This window comes from Gorilla gorilla, chromosome 6, assembly GCF_029281585.2.
Source record: "Gorilla gorilla gorilla isolate KB3781 chromosome 6, NHGRI_mGorGor1-v2.1_pri, whole genome shotgun sequence".
In the NCBI taxonomy this organism is placed as follows: Eukaryota; Metazoa; Chordata; class Mammalia; order Primates; family Hominidae; genus Gorilla; species Gorilla gorilla.
In genome coordinates this window covers 72664069-72685693 of record NC_073230.2, presented here as the reverse complement: position 1 = coordinate 72685693, position 21625 = coordinate 72664069, and the positions used below count along the sequence as shown (strand labels likewise).

Below are 21625 nucleotides of genomic sequence, written 5' to 3'. Positions count from 1 at the left end.
TTACGTTTTACTAACTCCATATGTGTAGAGGTGTAAGGGATTTTTAAAAGAGCAGCAAGGTTGAGACTTGTAAACCTGAATTTAGATAAAAGATGGATCTTCAAAAGTATTGATAATTTTGGAAAATAATTTTTAAGAAAGGCATGACAGCCAGTGATTATCTAGTTTCACAATTTGTTGTCAGAGTTTGTGAAGGCTTTACTATAAAAACTATAGGATGAACAAGGAATCCTTGATGCTGATATTTTGTCTTTTTTCTTAATAGGTGAACATTATACCGCTGATTGCCAAAGCAGACACAATTTCTAAAAATGATTTACAGACTTTTAAGAGTAAGATAATGAGTGAATTGATTAGCAGTGGCATCCAGATATATCAGCTCCCAGCAGATGAAGAAACTGCTGCTCAAGCGAACTCCTCAGTTAATGTAAGTTTCAGTAACAATATCTGACAAAGAGGCTATAAATGAGTTTTTATCCAGAATCCAGTGTGAAAATTTTTTAATTTTTTTATTTTGAAAAACTTCTTTTGAGAATTGATTCTTTGTAAGCAGATTTATTTAGATTTAATTCATACACCATGTTCCTCAAGGATATTGGCTTATAATTTTCTTCTTGGAAGTATATTTTCTTTCTTGGATATCAGGGGGATGCTTGCCTCATAGAATGACTCTGAAGGTGTTACCTCCTTTTTCTATTTTTTCAAAGAATTTGAGGATGTTTTATATTAAATTTTCTTTTAAAGTTTGATAGAATTTACTCATGAAGTAATCTGGTCCTAGGCTATGTTTTGGAGTTTTGGAAAATTACTTCTTTAGATTCTCTATTTGTTATCGGTCTCTTTAAGCTCTCTATTCTCCATTCAATGTTGGTAGGTTATATATTTCTAGTAATTTCACCATTTCTTCTAAGTTGTCAAATTGGTTAGTGTATAATTGTTCATAGTAGTCCCTTATAATTCTGTTTATTTCTGTAAGAAATAAACTTCTGTAATAAATTGTAATGTCTTCTCTTTCATTTCTTATTTTATTAACATATTCTTTTTGTTCTTAGTCTAGGTAATGGCTTTGATTTTGATTTATTTTTCCATATCAACTCTTAGCTTCATTGATTAATTTTTTTTTTTTGAGACAGAGTCTCACTCTGTTGCCCAGGCTGGAGTGCAGTGGCACGATCTCGGCTCACTGCATATCCATCTCCAGGGTTCAAGTGATTCTCCTGCCTCAGTCTCGCAACTAGCTGGGATTATAGGAGCATGCCTCCACGCCTGGCTAATTTTTGTATTTTTAGTACAGACAGGGTTTCACCATGTTGACCAGGCTGGTCTCAAACTCCTGACTTCAAGAGATCCACTGGGATTACAGGTGTGAGCCACTGTGCCCAGCTGATTAAAAAAAATTTTATTCTCTATTTCATTTATTTATGCTCAATCTTTGTTATTTCTTTCCTTCTACTAATTTTTGGTTTAAGTTTTTTTTTTTTTTTGAGGTGTAAAGTTAGGTTGTTTATTTGAGATCTTTTTTTTTGAGATGAAGTCTCCCTCTGTCACCAGGCTGGAGTGCAGTGGTGCAATCTTGGCTCACTGCAACCTCCGCCTCCCAGGTTCGAGTGATTCTCCTCTGTCAGCCTCCCGAGTAGCTGCGACTACAGGTGTGCGCCACCACGCCCTGCTAATTTTTTTGTATTTTTAGTAGAGATGGGATTTCACCATGTTAGCCAGCCTGGTCTCAAACTCCTGACCTCGGGAAATCCGCCTGCCTCAGCCTCCCAAAATGCTGGGATTACAGGTGTGAGCCACCACTTGTGGGCAAGATCTTTTTAAAAAGGATGTAAGTGTTTGCTACTATAAACTTCCTTTGTTTTTTTATTTTGGATTCAGAGGGTATATGTGCACATTTGTCAAATGGATATATTGCATAATGGTGAGGTTTGGTGTCTAGTGTACCTATCCCTGAGATAGTAAAACATTTTACCCAACAGATCTTTTTTTTTTTTTTTTTTTTTGAGATACAGTCTCGCTCTGTTGCCCTGGCTGGTGTGCAGTGGTGTAATCACATCTCACTATTAATAGATAATTTTTTGACCATCAGCCCCCTCCCAATCTCTCCCTTTTGGAGTCTCGCTATCTACTGTTTCCATCTTTATGTCCTTGTGTACTCATTGTTTAGCTCCTGCTTATAAGTGAGAACATGTGGTATTTGATTTTCTGTTTCTGAGTTATTTTCACTTAGGATAATGGCCCCCAGCTCCACCCATGTTACTGCACAGAGCATGATTTCATTTTTTTTATGGCTGTGTGGTATTCCATGGTATATATATACCACATTTAAAAAATCCAGTCCACTGTTAATGGACATTTAGGTTAATTCCATGACTTTACTATTATGAGTAGGAATGTAATACACATGAGTGAAAGTGACTTTTTTATATAATATTTTCTTTCAGGTAGATGCCTAGTAGTATAATCACTGTGTCAAATGGTAGCTCTATTTTTATGCTTTGAGAAATCTCTATATTGTTTTTCATAGAGGTTGTGCAAATTTGTAGTCCCACCAGCAGTGAATAAGCATTCATTATTCTCTGCATCCACACCAACATCTGTTGTGTTTGTAATAATAGCCATTCTGACTATGTAAGATGATATCTTATTGTGTGTGTGTATGTGTGTGTGTGTGTGTGTGTTTGAGTCAGAGTCTCACTCTGTCACTCAGGCTGGAGTTCAGTGGTGTGATCTTGGCTCACTGCAACCTCCACCTCCTGGGTTCAAGGGATTCTCCTGCCTCAGCTTCCCAAGTAGCTAGGATTACAGGCACCCACCATCACGCCCAACTAATTTTTGTATTTTTAGTAGAGATGGGGTTTAACCATATTGGTCAGGCTGGTCTTGAGCTCCTGACCTCGGGTGATCCACTCACCTTGGCCTCCCAAAGTGCCGGGATTACAGGTATGAGTCACTGTGCCCGGCCTTTATTGTGGTTTTAATTTGCATTTCTCTGATGATTGGTGATGTTGAGCAATTTTTCATATGTTTGGTGGCCACTTGTATGTCTTCTTTTGAGAAATGTCTGTTTATATCCTTTGCAGTCTTTTTAATGGGGTTATTTATTCTTTGTTGTTGTTGAGTTGTTTGTGTTCTTTGTAGATTCTGGATATTAGTCCTTTGTCAGATGGAAATATTTTGTTCCTATTGTGTAGGTTATCTGTTTACTCTGTTGATTATTTCTTTTGCTGTGCTCTTTAGTTTAAGTCCCATTTGTGTATATTTGGTTTTGTTGCATTTGCTTTTCAGGTCTAATTTATGAATTATTTGTCTAGGCCAATATCTAGAAGAGTTTTCCTAAATTTTCTTCTAGGATTTTTATAGCTTCTGGTCTTTCATTTAAGTTGTTAATGCATCTTGAGTTAAAGTTTGTGTATGATAAGAGATGGGGATTCAGTTTCATTCTTTTGCCTATGGGTAGCCAATTTTCCCAGCACCATTGATTGAATAGAATGCCCTTTCCCCATGGTTTATTTTTGCCAACTTTGTCAAAGATCACTTGGTTGTAGGCATGTGGCTTTATTACTGCTTCTTTATTCTCTTTTCTTTCACAATTTTTTGTCCTTTTTTAGCTGTATCCTTCCTAACAATGAACTCTCTATTCCGTTCCATTAATCTATCTATTTTTGTACCAATGCCATACTGTTTTATTTAGTATAGCATTAGCACTATAGTATAATTTGAAGTCAGACACATGATGCCCCTGACTTGGTTCTTTTTGCTTAGGATTACTTTGGCTATTTAGATGCTTTTTTGGTTTCATATGATATTTAGGATCGCTTTTTCTAGTCCTATGAAAAATGATGTTGGTAATTTGATAGGAATTGTGTTGCATCTGTAGATTGCTTTGGTTAGTAAGGTCTTTGTAATGATATTTATTCTTCCAATCCAAAAATTCCATAAATTTTTGGAACAGTTTCAGTAAGATTGATACCAGCTCTTCGTTGTACTTCTGGCAAAATTTGGCTGTAAACCCATCTGTTCTTGTTTTTTTTTTTTTTGTTTGAAATTACGTTATTACTCAGTCAATTTTATTGCTTGTTATTGGTTTATTTTGGGTATCTATTTTTTCCTGGTTCAGTCTTAAGAGGTTTTATGTTTCCAGGAATTTATCCATTTTCTTATTTTTTTAATTAATTAATTATTATTATACTTTAAGTTTTAGGGTACATGTGCACAATGTGCAGGTTAGTTACATATGTATACATGTGCCATGCTGGTGCACTGCACCCACTAACTCGTCATCTAGCATTAGGCATATCTCCCAATGCTATCCCTCCCCCCTCCCCCCCCTCCCCCACCCCACAACAGTCCCCAGAGTGTGATGTTCCCCTGCTGTGTCCATGTGTTCTCATTGTTCAATTCCCACCTATGAGTGAGAATATGCGGTGTTTGGTTTTTTGTACATGAAAAAATGCTCACCATCACTGGCCAGAAATGCAAATCAAAACCACATGAGATACCATCTCACACCATTTAGAATTGCAATCATTAAAAATTCAGGAAACAACAGGTGCTGGAGAGGATGTGGAGAAATAGGAACACTTTTACACTGTTGGTGGGACTGTAAACTAGTTCAACCATTTTCTTATTTTTTAAAGGAATATAAAACTATTATTCACCACTGTCCACCAGTATTTTTTTTTTTTTTGAGACAGAGTCTCGCTCCGTCACCCAGGCTGGAGTGCAGTGGCTCGATCTCGGCTCACTGCAAGCTCCGTCTCCCGGTTCACGCCATTCTCCTGCCTCAGCCTCTCCGAGTAGCTGGGACTACAGGCGCCCGCCACCACGCCTGGCTAATTGTTTGTATTTTTTAGTAGAGACGGGGTTTCACCGTGGTCTCGAGCTCCTGACCTCGTGATCCGCCCACCTCAGCCTCCCAAAGTGCTGGGATTACAAGTGTGAGCCACCGCGCCCAGCCTGTTCACCAGTATTTACAATAAAGTAAACAATATACAGTTGGATAACATCCTGATTACCACAAAGTTGTTTTTCCTGGCTTTTGCTGAACGAGTAAAGCAAATACTGAAAAGATTGAGCCTACATGTAAGGAATGAGTTGGGGTAAAGAAAAAACATGCAAGTATTTTAGTTAACTTTTGTAATTTAAGCTATGAAGAGGGCTTTTTTGTTTGTTTTTGTTTGTTTGTTTGTTTGTTTGTTTGTTTTGAGACGGAGTCTCACTCTGTTGCCCAGGCTTGAGTGCAGTGGTGCCATCTCAGCTCATTGCAACATCCACCTCCCGAGTTCAAACAATTCTCTAGAAGAGGCCATTTTTTATTGCAGATCTGAAGAGCTATTATTCACTGCCTTCAAGCTGCTCTGGGTCGAAGGTCTGTGGCATCTCTGGCCCTGTGCCCCTCCTGCTTGAGCCACATCTGAGCAGGGAGGGACGAATTTAACCATTTTATCTAGGTTTTCTAGTTTGTATGCATAGAGATACTCATATTAGTCTCTGATGATCTTTTGTTTTCTGTGGTATCCATTGTAATGTCACTTATATCACTTCTGATTGTGCTTGTGCTTACTTGAATCTTCTCTCTTTTTTCTTGGTTAATCTAGCTAGCACCATATCAATTTTCTTTCTTTTATTTATTTTTTTGAGACAGAGTTTTGCTTTGTTGTCCGGGCTGGGGTGCAGTGGGGTGATCTTGGCTCACTGCAACTTCTGCCTCCCAGGTTCAAGCAATTCTTATGCCTCAGCCTCCTGAGTAGCTGGGATTACAGGCATCTGCCACCATGCCCAGCTGATCTTTTGTATTTTAGTAGAGATAGGGTTTCACCATCATGCCCAGGCTGGTCTTGAAATCCTGAGCTCAGGCGATTCACCTGTCTCACCCTCCCAAAATTGGGCACAGCATGAGCCACTGTGCCCAGCCTGGCACCATATCAATTTTCTTATCTTTTCGAAAAACAAAACAGGTTTTTTGAACTAACACAGTCAGTCAAAAAATAAAGAAAATTTAAATAAGAGTTCAAGAAATAGGAAATTATGTAAAGCAACCAAACTTATGAGTTGTAGGCGTTCCTGAGAGAGAAGAGGAAAAGGGAAAAAGATTGGAAACATATCTGAGGGAATAATCAGGAAAATTCTCTTGGCCTTGCTAGAAAGGTACACATCCAGATACAAGAAGCTCAGAGAATACCTGGAAATATTTTGCAAGATGAACTTCACCAGACTATCCAAAGGCAACTAGGAGGAAAATACTCTGAAGGAAGCAAGAGAGAATTTTCAAATCCTCTGTAAAGGAAATCACATTAGACTAACAGCAGACTTCTCAGAAGAAACTTTACCTGCTAGAAGGTACTGGGATCCTATTTTCTGTCTGTCTTCTGCTTAGTCTAGCCTTTTTTTAAAGCTTTCAACTGTAAACCAGCCTTTCAGTGTGTTTTTCATTTCCAGAAATTCCATTGTTTTTATTTAAAGATATCTGTACTTTGCTCACATTCTGCATTGTTCTGATATCTTTGTGTTGATTTTCAACTTTCTCTTGGATCTCATTGAGCTTCCTTATAATCCATATTTTGAATTCATTATCTTTCATTTCAGAATTTTCATTTTGGTTAGTTAGGATCCATTGCCATAGAGCTAGTGTGTCCTTTGGTAGTGTCAAAATATTCTGCTTTTTTTTTTTTTATTCATGATGCCAAAGTTCTCATGATGGTTTCTTCTCATGTGGGGAGGTTGTCAATTCTTATTATTGAATTTACTTTAATTTAGATGGGGCTTTTCCCCCTTGTGGGTGTAACTATAGCATATTTCAGGTAGTGGGCTTTGGCTTTGTTTCTTTAGCCCTGTGCCCTTCTGTCAGTAGACTTTTTATTGGTTTGTGCAGTTTAACCTGCATGCCTGTAAGTGGAACTTATGAGTAAGAGCCAGCTATGGCAGAAGCAGATGGTGTGTGTTTGATCTTTGTTTACTGTGATTTCCTCTCTGTAGTTTCAGGTGATAGGCTGGTCTATGTAATGCCTAGACTCTGAGTTGCCTGTTCAGCAAAGAGGGGAAGACAAAGCTGGGCAGAGCTGGACCACAAAGCTTACCCACCAACATCTCAATGATGAGCATGAACAGTAGCCTTTACAGGGGTGGCTGGGGAAGCTCCTAGTGAAATTCTCACAGGTCTCTGTAGGGAGGGAGGAGCTGTACCAGCTCTATCTCCTGTGTAGGTAGGAAAATGATCTGTTTCCCTATCATACCCCTGTCCCAGAGCTCATGACTCTGTTCAGACAGACACTGTCATCTATCTCCAGGTCATAATGTAGCCAAGAGCCATTGAAAATGCCTGTCTTGTGGCTCTTCCTAGGAGCAACCTCAGGGTAGGACCTCTTCCCTCAGCCCAATACAGACAGCCCTGTGGCTTGCCTGTTCTCTCATGAACGAATGCTGCTACTTTGTGTACATAGGGGAAGCAGCTTCACCTTTCAGCACATGAGGATGGGTTTCAGCTGTTGTAGTGTTGGCTAGCTGGGTCAGCACAGCCTTAGTCTCCAGAGGGAGTGATCAGGTGCCAGTGGTGGACTAGGCTAGCCATTTTCTTGATTCTCAGATCCCTATATAGTGTTCTGGATGGCATGCATAAGTACTGGAGGGACTGCATCAGGAAAAGGCTGGCATATGTGTCCTCAGGTACCCAGGGTTCAGGTGCTGGCTGTGATAGAGAGGGGCAGGTTGGCCCCCACACAGCTGGCAATAAACATAGGCGGGGCAGGAAGAATGCTCAGGCAATTTCAGAATGCTGAAACGACAGCAGCGCCAGGGCAGATTACCTGGGGGCTGGGCTCTCAGAAGAGTGCCAGGCCACAGCTGAAATGATCAGATGGGAGCATTGTTCTTTATTCTTTTTTTTGAGACAGAGTTTTGCTCTTGCTGCCCAGGCTGGAGTGTGATGGTGGGGCCTCAGCTCACTGCAGCCTCTCCCTCCTGAGTTCAAGCAATTCTCCTCCCTCAGCCTCCTGAGCAGCTGGCATTACAGGCACCCACCATCACACCGGCTAATTTTTGTATTTTTAGTAGAGACTGGGTTTTGCCATGTTGGCCAGGCTGGTCTTGAACTCCTGACTTCAGGTGATCTGCCTGCCTCAGCCTCCCAAAGTGCTAGGATTACAGGCATGAGCTACTACACCCAGCCTGTCCTTTATTCTTGAAGGACAGTTTTTTTGGGGTAAAGTATTCCTTTTCTTCTTTCTCTTTCTTCCAGTACATTGAATCATCCCACTGTTTCTTGACCTGCAAGATTTTTGTTGAGAAATCCATTGATAGTCTAATGCAGGCTCCCTTATATGGGACAAGATGTTTTTCTCTTGCTGCTCTCAAAATTCTGTTTGTGATATAGGTAAGGGTATACAAAGATTCAGTTTGCAAAATGAATAATTTCTTTTGTCTTCTTTTTTTTTTTTTTTTTTGAAATGAAGTCTCACTCTGTCACCCAGGCAGGAGTGCAGTGGCGTGATCTTGGCTTACTGCAACCTCCACCTCCCGGGTTCAAATGATTCTCCTGCCTTAGCCTCCAAAGTATCTGGGATTACAGGCCTGCACCACCAAGGCTGGCTAATTTTTTTTTTTTTTGTACTTTTAGTAGAGATTTTCACCATGTTGGTCAGGCTGGTCTCGAACTCCTGACCTCAGGTGATCTGCCTGCCTCAGCCTTCCAAAGTGCTGGGATTATATGTGTGAGCCACTGTGCCCAACCTAAAAACAATTTTTAACTTTTATTTTAGATTCACTGGGTGGAAATGTAATAAATGTGTAGTACCATGTATTTTTCTTTTAATTTGCAATTCCTTGAGGATGTATGATGTTGATCATCTTTTTTACATCTTAATTTGTTATCTGAATATCTTTTTTGTTGAGGTGGCTATTTGGATCTTGTGCCCATTTTTAATCGGGTTGTTCATTTTCTTGTTGTTGAGTTCTAAGAGTTCTTTGTATATTTTGGACATCAGTCCTTTATCAAGTGTGTGTTTTACAGAGATTTTCTCTCAGTCTGTGGCTTATCTTGTTATCTTTAACAGTGTCTTTGACTACCAGAAGTTTTAGTGTTTTGTTTTGTTTTTTTCTGAGATGGAGTCTCATTCTGTCGCCCAGGCTGGAGTGCAATGGTGTGATCTTGGCTCATTGCAACCTCCCCTCCCAGGTTCAAGCAATTCTTCTGCCTCAGCCTCCTGAGTAGCTGGGATTACAGGTGCCCACCACCATGCCTGGCTAATTTTTGTATTTTTAGTAGAGACGAGGTTTCACTATGTTGGCCAGGCTGGTCTCGAACTCCTAACCTCGTGATCCACCTGCCTCAGCCTCCCAAAGTGCTGGGATTACAGGCATGAGCCACCACACCCAGCCCAGAAGTTTTAGTTTTAATGAAGTCCAACTCATCTATTCTTTCTATTCATCGATCATGTTTTCAGTGTTATATCGATGAAGTCATTGCTAAACCCAAAGTCTCCTATATTTCCTTTTATGTTATCTGTTGTGAGGGAGTGATGACTATCTGGACTGGTGGCACAGGCATAAAAGAATTTACCTTGTTGAGGCAGAGGTTGCAATGAGCCAAGATTGCACAACTGCACTCCAGCCTGGGTGACAGAGTGAGATTCTCTCTTAAAAAAAAAAAAAAGAGGAAAGAAAGAAAGAAAGAAAGAATCTACCTTGTTGTAGGTAGGGAAGGTAGATTTATTAAAGAAAGTAGAAACACACATTGCTAGGGAGGCAATGGGCAGCTTGCAAGAAAGAAGCTGACTGCAAACCAACAAAGGATTGCTGGAGATTGTATAGGATAGTTCTTAGGCTGTATGCTGAAGAGGGCTTTGTGTGGTGCTGATAAAGCCAAGGTTGTGATGCAGGATTCCTCAGTCATTCTCAGCCAGGGACGTCTGGCCAGTGACACCCCCACCTGGGCCTTGCTTGGGCGTGCTACCTGCCACACAGGAGGCTCCTCGTCCACTTGGCCCAGTCTGGCTTGCACAGTGGCTCAGCCTGCGGCTGGGCTATCATGCCCTAGCCTGCCTGTGTCATAGCTTCTACCTGAGATCGGCGATTCATGAGCTTTTTTCCCACATCCAAGAAGAATGAGGATACCCTGACAATTGAAGGATGAGGAAGGCAGAGAAGAATTTTATTGAGTGATGGAACAGCTTTCAGTGGAGAGGGGACCTGGGGGTGGTTTCTCTCCTTGTGCGGCTAAGCCCAGGGCTTTTGTGGACTCAGAATAGGGGAGTGCGTGCTGATTGGTTTGTGAGTATGCAAAAAGGTTAAAACAAAGGCACCACCCAAACGTGGGCACAACTATGTAAAAAAAAAAATTAGGAAGCATAGGTATATGTAAAACAGCTGAAGGGTGGGGATCAGTCAGAGGAAAGTGCACCAAGCAGGAAGACAGGTTCTCAATCCAGTCCATGGATTTGACTTGTAGCTTGGCTTTCAGGCTTTAAACTGTCTTTGGCTTGGAGGTGGGATTTCCCTGGGAGCTTGCCCCTATCTGCTTAGGCATTTGTCCACCTCCTGCCACTATCAGTGGCAGTGACTTAACTTGCAACTTTTTGTATCAGCCAAGGGTCTACTGATACCTAGACACAGGAAGATTGTGAGTTATTTGTGCAGGAGGGCTGTGTGTTCTGGATTATGAAGAAAGGCATACTTGTAGCTTATCTGCTTTTTTTTTTAATTTCCTCTGCTCCCACAAGCCTGACTCCCCTTCCCTAATTGGGACTCTACATTATCTTGTAAGAATTTTATCATTTTATGCTATACATTTAGGTCTATGATCCAATTTGAGTTAATTTTGTGAAATACGTAAGGTCTGTTTATAGATTCTTATTTTTGCATGTGAATATCCTGTTCCAGCACCATTTGTTGAAAATAATATCTTTTCTCCATTGAATTCCCATTGCTTCTTTGTCAAATATCAATTGACTCTATTTGTGTAGGCATATTTCTGGGCTCTCTACTCTGTTCCATTGATCTGTTTGTCTGTTATTTTGCCCATGCCATGCTGTTTTAATTACTATGGCTTTGTAGTAAATTGTTGTTCTTCAGTATTGTGTTGGCTATTCTAGTTCTTTTGCCTTTTCATATAAATTTTGGAGTTAGTTTGTTATCATTTGTTTGTTATTACATATTATTTATTATTTGTTATTCACAAAATAATTTGGTGAAATTTTGACTGGGATTGTGGTGAATCCATAGGTTAAGTTATGGAAAATTGTCATCTTGACAATATTGAGTCTTTCTATCCATGTACATGGAATGTCTTTCCATTTATTTAGATAGTCCCTGAGGGTTTCCTTTTTTTTTTTTTTTGTATTTTTAGTAGAGATGGTGTTTCGCCATGTTGGCCAGGCTGGTTTTGAACTCCAGACCTCAGGTGATCCACCTGCCTCAGCCTCCCAAAGTGCTAGGATTACAGGCATGAGCCACCGCACCAGGCCTGTCCCTGATTTTTTCAATAGTGTTTTACAGTTTTTCTCATCTAGAACCACTATGAAAAACAGTATGGTGGTGATATGGTTTGGCTGTGTCTCCACCCAAATCTCAACTTGAATTGTATCTCCCAGAATTCCCATGTATTTTGGGAGGGACCCAGTGGAAGATAATTAAAACGTGGGGGGCAGGTCTTTCCCGTGCTATTCTCATGATAGTGAATAAGTCTCACGAGATCTGATGTATGTATCAGGGGTTTCTGCTTTTGCTTATTCCAATTTTCTCTTGCCGCTGCCATGTAAGAAGTGCCATTCACCTCCCATGATGCTTTTAAGGCCTCCCCAGCCACGTGGAACTGTAAGTCCAATGAAACCTCTTTTTCTTCCCAGTCTCAGGTATATCTTGATCAGCAGCATGAAAATAGACTAATACAGGTGGTTTCTCCAAAATTGAAAATAAAATTACCATATGATCTAACAATCCTCTTTCTGGGTATATATCTGAAAGAATCGAAAGTAGGGACTTACTTAGATATTTGTAAAGCATATAAATCACATTATTATTCACAGTAGCTGAGAGATGGAAGCAACCCAAATGTCCACCAACAGAAGAATAGGTAAGGGAGGTTTAACCCTGGACTCTGTATTTGATTCCGTTGGTCTACATGTCTGTCTTTATGCTACTCCCAAACTATTTTGATTACTGTACCTTTGTAATATGTTTTGAATTCTAGAAGTGTGAGATCTCTAACTTTGGTCTTTCAATTTTTTTTTGGCTATTCAGGTCCCTTGGGATTACATTTAAATTTTTGGATGGGTTTTCTCTGTTTCTTGGCCTGTTTCCCCTCCAAGCCAAAATCTCTGAGACAGGGTTCTGGAATTGTGGGTGGAAACAATGGCAGGTTACCCCCCCCACCCTGAAGCTTCAGGCACTGCTGGTAACTGAGAGCTCATTGTGGAGGAGCAGCAGTCTGAGGTTCTTTGGATTGCTTCCCCACACAATGAGCCACTGCCTCATGAACTAGGCAAGGTTGGTCAGGGCCCCCATCTTCTCTGTTTGCTGCATACAAGGAAGGGCTCCTATTTCACAAGTAGGTCTTGAGTGGTAAAAGGGAGCCTCCAACTCTCAAATGCACTTGCCAAGGACTTAGCCTCAAAAACAGTAGATGGGGCTTGGATGCAGAATGCTGTATTGTCTCTGGTTTTAGAATCAGGGCAGTAGTAAAGATGACTAAACTCTTTATTCGTGTAAATATTTTATGCTAGTAAATGCCTAAAATATTAGCTTAAAATTTGAAAGATGATTTGTTTTTTTGAGATGGAGTCTCACTCTTGTTGCTCAGGCTGGAGTGCAGTGGCGCAATCTTAGCTCACTGCAACCTCTGCCTCCTGGATTCAAGCAATTCTCCTGCCTCAGCCTCCTGAGTAGCTGGGATTACAGGTGCCCACCACCACGCCCAACTAATTTCTGTATTTTTAGTAGAGATGGGGTTTCATCATGTTGGCAAGGCTGGTCTTGAACTCCTGACCTCAGGTGATCCACCCACCTTGGCTTCCCAAAGTGCTGGGATTATAGGCATGAGACACCATGCCCAGCCAAAAGATGATACATTTTGAAAGTATATATATAGATTTAGATTTCCATCCTAGCTTCTCTGCTTAAAAGCCGAAAGATCCTGCACAATTCACTCATCTTCCCTGAGACTGTTAACTTATCTATGCTATGGGATCAATGACATCTCTATTAAGGGTTTTTTTTTCTTGAAGTGTGTCAGGATCTGACACACAGAGTCTAGAATGTAACAGGTAACTGTAACTAACTGCTAATTCCATTTCTTCCATTTCTCTTTTCCTATGATTTACACCACCTTTATTTTAAGATACCTCAAACACTAAATAGATTTCTGAATTTAAATGCTAAGTACTGTAAAATTTAAAAAATTCTTTTGGCTGGGCACGTGGCTCACACCTGTAATCCCAGCACTTTGGGAGGCCAAGGTGGGCGGATCACCTGAGGTCAGGAGTTCAAGACCAGCCTGGCCAACATGATGAAACTCGATCTCTACTAAACAATACAAAAATTAGCTAGGTGTGGTGGCGGGCACCTGTAATCCTAGCTACTCCGGAGGCTGAGGCAGGAGAATCACTCAAACCTGGAAGGTGGAGGTTGCAGTGAGCCAAGCTCATGCCACTGCACTCCAGCCTGGGTGACAGGGTCAGACTCTGTCTCAAAAAATAAACATAATTTATTGAGACATATAAAGTATTGCTTATTAATACATTTTATATTGTATCCATCAATTATTATAATAGTGGTAGTGATTTTTAATATTTTGTCTTTTAACTTTTATACCAGAGTTAAAAGTTACTTGCATGTTATTTCTTCAACATTCAGGGTAAAGATGGTTCAGGGTGAAGATGGTTCAGGGTAAAGATAGTGTGAGAAAAATGATGTCTACTAAAAATCCTTTTTCTTTGTGTTTCCTACAGCAGGATACCTTGCTTTAGGCTCTGCTCAGTAGACAGTTTCCAATTGTGTGCACAGCCTGAGACTGATGCTGACAGAAACCAATTAGCGCATACTGTCAAGTCTTAAAATGAGACACAGGGTAGATCCCTAATTAAATTTATTACAATATTGTCATCGCTGTCATTTTTATAACAGGAGTGAGAGTAATATAGTAAGCTTTATTGGTGCTAGAGAATTCAATTCATATCATTCTTGTTTTCTAGGGACTGTTACCGTTTGCTGTGGTAGGGAGTATGGATGAAGTGAAAGTTGGAAAAAGGATGGTCAGAGGCTGTTACTACCCTTGAGGAGTTTTGCAAGGTAAATATGAAAGAGGGCAGACTCTGGAATGATTAAGTTAAATATATGTGTATCATTTGTAGTCTCAAAGTAACATTTTAAATTGAGCTAATATTGGTAACTCTTGCTAATCTGTAAGTTAACAATTACTAATGAGGAATGCAAACTCTGTTTTATGTAAATTAATGCTTACTGTGACAATGACTCATTCTCATAGAAGTCTGCTGAACGCTGCTTTAAGCCAAAATCTCCAGAGGCTGGGAAGAACCTCTTTGTTTATCCCGATGCTCCCAATGTGCGACGTGCATATTATCTGTCTTTGTATAAATTATGACATTGAGAATGCTGGAAAGCACTTTAAACAAAATGGAAGCAAAAAATACTAGTGTGTAGATGTGTTGCATAAACTCATTGCTAGCTAATGTAGGAACCATTTTAAACTGGTCACTAGAAAAAAGAGTGATAAACTTTTTAAAATGAAGTACAATTTACCTTTGGCTAAAGATTATACCTTTGACATTTATATTATTATTTAGCATCATAATGAGTTAGAATAGTGTAGTAAGCAGTAATTTATTATCTTGTTCATATAGTTATGGTACTAATTATTGGGGAATGGAAGATTTCTACTTGTACTGGTTTCCAAATGATATTTTTGGTTTTTTTGTTTGTTTTTTGAGACAGATTTTTCTCTTGTCACCCAGGCTGGAGTGCAAGTGCCACGATCTTGGCTCACCGCAACCTCCGCCTCCCAGGTTCAAGTGATTCTCCTGCCTCAGCCTTCTGAGTAGCTGGGATTACATGTGCCTGCCACCACACCTGGCTAATTTTTGTATTTTTAGTAGAGACAGGGTTTCACCATATTAGGCTGATCTCAAACTCCCGACCTCAGGTGATCCACCTGCCTTGGCCTCTAAAAGTGCTGGGATTATAGGCATGAGCCACCATGCCCAGCCCCGAATGATGTTTTTCAAAAAATGACATATTAGAAATTTTAAAATTTGTTAAACTTTTGTTTAACTTAATGTTTTAATATATAAACTTAATGTTTTAATATATATTATGTTGTATTATATATTAGTATGTGTTATAAAATATATATCTGTACTATATGTTGATGTATAAAATTTGGTCACAGTATTAATCACAATAAACCATATATTATCAATCTTCTGGACATGATAAACACAGGAGAGAGCCATACAAATTATTTTTCATTAATTAATCTTAATTGACAAATAAAATTGTATGTACTTATCATGTACAACATGATGTTTTGAAATACATATACATTGTGGAATGGCTAAATTGATATAATTAACATGTGTTATCTCAATTATTTTGTGATGAAAGCTTAACATCTATCTTAGCAATTTTCAAGAGTATAAAATATTGTTATTAACACAGTCACTATGTTGTGCAATAGATCTCTTTAACTTGTTCTTATCTAACTAAAAGTTTGTATCCTTTGACTAACATCTCTCCTACTATACCCTCTACCTAACTCATGTAACCAGCATTCTACTCTCTGTTTCTATAATTTTAACTTTTAAAAATTTGATATGTTAGTGAGATCATTTACTATTTGTCTTTCTGTGCTTGGCATATTCACTTAGTGTAAAGTCCTCCAGTTCCATCCATGTTGCTGCAAATGATAGGATTTCCTGATTTGTAAGGCTGAATAGTATTCCATTGCATATATATACCACACATTTTTTCTTCATGCATCCATTCATGGACACTTAGATTGCTTCCATATCTTGGCTCTTGTGAGTAATGGTAGTGTAGGTATCTCTCTGACATACTGACTTCAGTTTGGGGAGGTATATATATCCAGTAGTGTGATTGCTGGATCATATGGTAGTTGTTTTATTTTTAATTTTTTGAAGAAGCTCCATACTGTTTTTCATAATGGCTGTCCTAATTTACATTGCCACCAACAGTGTACAAGGGTTCCCTTTTTTCCACATCCTTACCAGCACTTGTTTGTCTTATTGATAATAGTCATTTTAGCATGGGTGAAGTAACAGCTTATTGTGTTCTAAATTTTTTCTTTTTTTGAGATGGAGTTTAGCTCTTGTTGCCCAGGCTGGAGTGCAATGGTGTGATCTCGGCTCACTGCAACCTCTGCCTCCTGGGTTCAAGCAATTCTCCTTCCTCAGCCTCCCTAGTAGCTGGGATTACAGGCACATGCCACCATACCCAGGTAATTTTTTTTTTGTATTTTTAGTAGAGATGGGGTTTTGGCATGTTAGGCAGACTAGTCTCAAACTCCTGACTGCAGGTGATCTGCCTGCCTCAGCCTCCCAGACTGCTAGGATTACAGGCATAAGCCACCACACCAGGCCTTTGTTTTTTAATTTTTAATTTTTATGGATACATAGTAGGTGTAAGTATTTATAGGGCACATGAGATATTTGATACTGGCATTCAGTGTGTAGTAGTCACATCAGGGTAAATAGAGTACCCATCAACTCAAGCATTTATCCTTTCTTTGTGTCACAAACAATCCAAGTATACTCTTTTAGTTATTCTAAAATGTACAATAAATTATTGTTGACTGTAGTCACCTTCTGTGCTATCAAATACTAGATCTTATTCATTCTATGTAACTATTTACTTGTACCATCAACCATCCCCACTTCTCTCCCTCCCCAGTCCTTTCCTAGTTTCTGGTAATAAACATTCCTCTCTTTATCCCCATGGGTTCAATTGTTTTAATTTTTAGCTCCACAAATGAGTGAGAACATGTGAAATTTGCCTTCCCGTGTCTTATTTCACTTAACATAATATCCTCGGTTCCATTCATGTTGTTGCAAATGACGGGATCTCATTATTTTTTATGGCTGAACAGTACTCTATCATGTATATGTACCACATTTACTTTATTCATTCATCTGATGATGGATACTTAGGTTGCTTTCAAATTTTGGCTATTGTGAATACTGCTGTAACAAACATGTGAGTGGAGCTATCTGTTTAATATACTACTTTCCTTTTTTCTGGGTATATACCCACTAGTGGGATTGCTGGATCATGTGGTAGTTCTGTTTTTAGTTTTTTTGAGGAAACTCCATACTTTTTTCCGTAAAGACTGTACTGATTGACATTCCTGCCAACAGTGTACAAGGATTCCTTTTTCTCCACACCTTCACCAGCATTTGTTATTGCCTGTCTTTTGGATAAAAGCTTTTTTAACTGGGGTGAGATGATACCTCATTGTAGTTTTTATTTGCCTTTCTCTGGTAATCAGTGATGTTGAGTACCTTTTCATTTGCTTGTTCGGCATTTTAAAACACCCACAATAAGCAGTTACTTCACACATGTTAAAATGGCTATTATCAATAAGACAAAAGAAGACATTTCTATGTCTTCTTTGGAGAAATGTCTATTCAGATCTTTTGCCCATTTTAAATTGGATTATTAGATATTTTCCTATTGAGTTGTTTGAGTTACTTAAATATATTCTGGTTATTAATCTCTTGTCAGATAAATAGTTTGTAAGTATTTTCTCATTGTGTAGGTTGTCTCTTCACTTTGTTGATTGTTTCCTTTGTTTTGCAGAAGCTTTTTAATTTGAGATGATCCCATTTGTCTATTTTTGCTTTGATTGCCTGTGCTTGTGGGATATTACTCAATAAACGTCCTGAAGAGTTTCCCCAATGTTTTTTATAGTAGTTTCATAGTTTGAGGTCTTACATTTAAGTCTTTAATCCGTTTTGATTTGATTTTTGTATGTGGTGAAAGATAATAGTTTCTTTCTTCTGCATATGGATATCCAGTTTTCCCAACACCATTTATTGAAGAGCTTATCCTTTCCCCAGTGTATGTGCTTGGCACCTTTGTTGAAAATGAGTTCTCTGTGGCAGTATGGATTTATTCCTGGGTTCTCTATTCTGTTCCATTGGTCTGTGTGTCTGTTTTTATGCTGGTACCATGCTGTTTCACTTATGGCTTTGTAGTATAATTTGAAGTCAGGTAAGGCGATTCCTCCAGTGTTGTTATTTTTGCCCAGAATTGCTTTAAGTATTTTTTTGGTTCCATATACATCTTAGGATTGTTTTTTCTTTTTCTTTGAAGAATGTCACTGATATTTTGATAGGTATTGCATTGAATCTATTATAGATTGCTTTGGGTAGTATGGACATTTTAACAATATTATTGATTCTTCCAATCCATGAACATGAACTATGTTCTCATTATTTTGCATCCTTTTCAATTTCTTACATCAGTATTTATAGTTTTCATTGTAGGGATTTTTCATTTCTTTGGTCATGTTTATTTCTAGGTATTTCATTTTATTTATAGCTATTGTAAATTGGATTAGTTTTTTTTCAGATTTTTCACTGTTGGCATATAATAATGCTACTGATTTTTGTAGGTTGATTTTGTACGTTGTAACTTTATTAATTTTGTTTATCAGTTCTAATAGTTTTATTTTGGTGGAGTCTTTAGGTTTTTCTGCATAGGAGATCATATCATCTGCAAACAAGGATAATTTGACTTCTTCCTTTCCAATTTGGAACCCCTTTATATCTTTCTCTGGTCTTATTGCTCTAGCTAGGACTTCCAGTTGAATAACAGTGGTGAAAGTGGGCATCCTTGTCATTTTCCAGATCTTAGAGGAAAAGCTTTAAGTTTTTTCCCATTCAGTATGATACTAGCTGAGAGTCTGCCATACATGGCTTTTATTATGTTGAGGTATGTTGCTTCTATCCACAGTTTTTTGAATTTTTTTATGATGAAGGGATATTGAATTTTATCAAATGCCCTTTCAGCATCAATTGAAATGATCATATGGTTTTTGTCCTTCATTCTGATAGGAATGTACCATACTGATATGATGTACCATATTGATTGATTTGTGTGTGCTGAAGCATCCTTGCATCCCTGGGATAAATCCCACTTGGTCGTGGTGAAGGATTTTTAATGTGTTGTTGAATTCAGTTTGCTAGTATTTTTTGGGGGGTTTTTCATCAATGTTCCTCAGAGATATTGGCCTGGAGTTTTCTTGTTTTGATGTGTCTTTCTATGGTTTTGGTATCAGGGTAATACTGGCCTTGTTGAATGAGATCTGATTTATTCTTTCTCCTATATGTTTTAGAATAGTTTGAGTAGAATTAGTATTGGTTCTTTCAATGTTTGCTGAAATTCAGCAGTGAAGCCATCAGATCCTGGACTTGTCTTTGCTGGGAGACTTCTTATTATGATTTTGGTCTCATTACTTGTTACTTGTCCTTCAGGTTTACAGTTTCTTCATGGTTCAATCTTGATAGTATGTATATGTCTAGGAATTCATCAATTTCTTCTATGTTTTTAAATTTATTGGCATATAGTGGCTCACAGTGGCCTCTAATGAGCCTTTGGATTTCTGCAGCCTCAGTTGTAATGTCTCCTTTTTCTTTCTTTCTCTTTTTTTATTTTTAGAGATGGGGACTCACTATGTTGCCCAGGATGGTCTCAAACTCCTGGCTCAAGCAATCCTCCTGCCTCAGCCTCCCAAAGTGCTGGGATTACAGGCATGAGCCACTGCACCTGGCCATTATGTCTCCTTTTTCATCTCTGATTTTATTTATTTGGATCTACTCTTTTTCTTTCTCAGTCTGGCTAAAGGTTTGCAGATTTTGTTTATATTTTCAAAAAATAAACTTTTCATTTCATTGATCTTTGGTATTTTTTTCATTTTAATTTCATTTCTTTCTGCTCTGATTTTTATTATTTCTTATACTAATTTTGGGTTTGGTTTGCTCTTGCTTTTCTAGTTCTTTAAGATGCATTGTTAGATTGTTTATTTGATGTTTTTCTACTTTTTTGATGTAGGCACTTATTGCTATAAACTTTGTTCTTGGTACTGCTTTTGCTGTGTCCCATAGGTTTTGGTATGTTATATTTCCATTTTCATTTGTTTCAATAAATTTTAAAATTACCTTCTTTATTTCCTCATTGACCCACTGGTCATTCAGGAACATATTGCTTAATTTCCATGTGTTTGTGTAGTTTCCAAAGTTCCTCTTGTTATTGATCTACACTTTTATTCCATTGTAGTCAGGGATAATACTTGATGATTTCATATTTTGCATTGTTTAAGACTTGTTTTGTGGCCTAACATATGCTCTATCCTTGAGAATATGCTACATGCAGAGGAGAAGAATGTGCATTCTGTAGCCATTGGATGAAATGTCCTGTAACTATCTTTTAGGTTCATTTGGTCCATACTGCAGATTAAGTCAGGATTTTTTTGCTGATTTTCTGTCTGGATGATCTGTCCAATGCCGAAAGTGGAGTGTTGAAGTCTCCAGCTATTATTGTATTGGAATCTTTCTTTTTCTTTAGCTCTAATAATATTTCCTTTATATATCTAAGTGCTCCAATGTTGGGTATGTACATATTTATAGTTGTTATGGCCTCTTGCTGAATTGATCCCTTTATTCATATGTAATGAACCTTCCTTGTCTGTTTTTACAGTTTTTGTCTTGAAATGTATTTTATCTTATATAAGTATACATTTTCGTGTTCTGTTTTTGTTTCCATCTGCATGGAATTATCTTTTCCCATCCCTTTATTTTCAGTCTATTTGTGTCTTTTTAAGTGTGTTCTTGTAGGCAACGGATCATTGGGTCTTGTTTTTGTTGTTGTTGTTTTTTGGGTTTTGGTTTTTTTTTGAGACAGAGTCAATGGCACAATCTCGGCTCACTGCAACCTCCACCTCTAGGGTTCAAGCAATTCTCCTGCCTCAGACTGCTGAGTAGCTAGGATTACAGGTACCTGCCACCACGTCCAGCTAATTTTTGTATTTCTAGTAGAGATGGGGTTTCACTGTGTTGGCCAGGCTGGTCTTGAACTCCTGACCTTGTGATCCTTCTGCCTCAGCCTCTCAAAGTGCTGGGATTACAAGCATGAGCCACCATGCCCAACCCACAGTTCCTCTTGAGCCAACCTAATATTACCAGTGAGTCTTGTACCTTCAAATGGTTTTTTATTGCCCATCAGTGTTATATATATATGTATATGAATTCCCTTTAGTATTTATTTTAGGACAGGTTTGGTGCTAATGAAATCCTTCAACTTGTATTTGTCTGGGAAAGTCTTCATTTCTCCTTCATGTTCATAGGATATTTTTACTGGATATACCATTCTTGGCTAAAAGGTTTTCTTCTTCAGCATTTTACTTATGTCATGCCATTCTCTCCTGGTCTGTAAGTTTTCCACTGAAAAGTGTGCTGCCAGACACATTGAGGCTCCATTGTATGTTACTTGTTTGTTTTCTCTTGCTGCTTTTAGGATCCTTTCTTTATCCTTGACCTTTGGGAGTTTGATTATCACATCCCTTGAGGTAATCTTCTATGGGTTAGATCTGCTTGGTGTT

The 21625-nt window shown here is 38.6% G+C and overlaps 1 pseudogene; it reads left to right on the top strand.

Annotated features, from left to right (window-relative positions):
* The first annotated feature begins 271 nt into the window (after nt 1–271).
* Nucleotides 272–21625, top strand: part of LOC101154217 (suppressor APC domain-containing protein 2-like) — a 44702-nt pseudogene continuing 23348 nt past the window's right edge.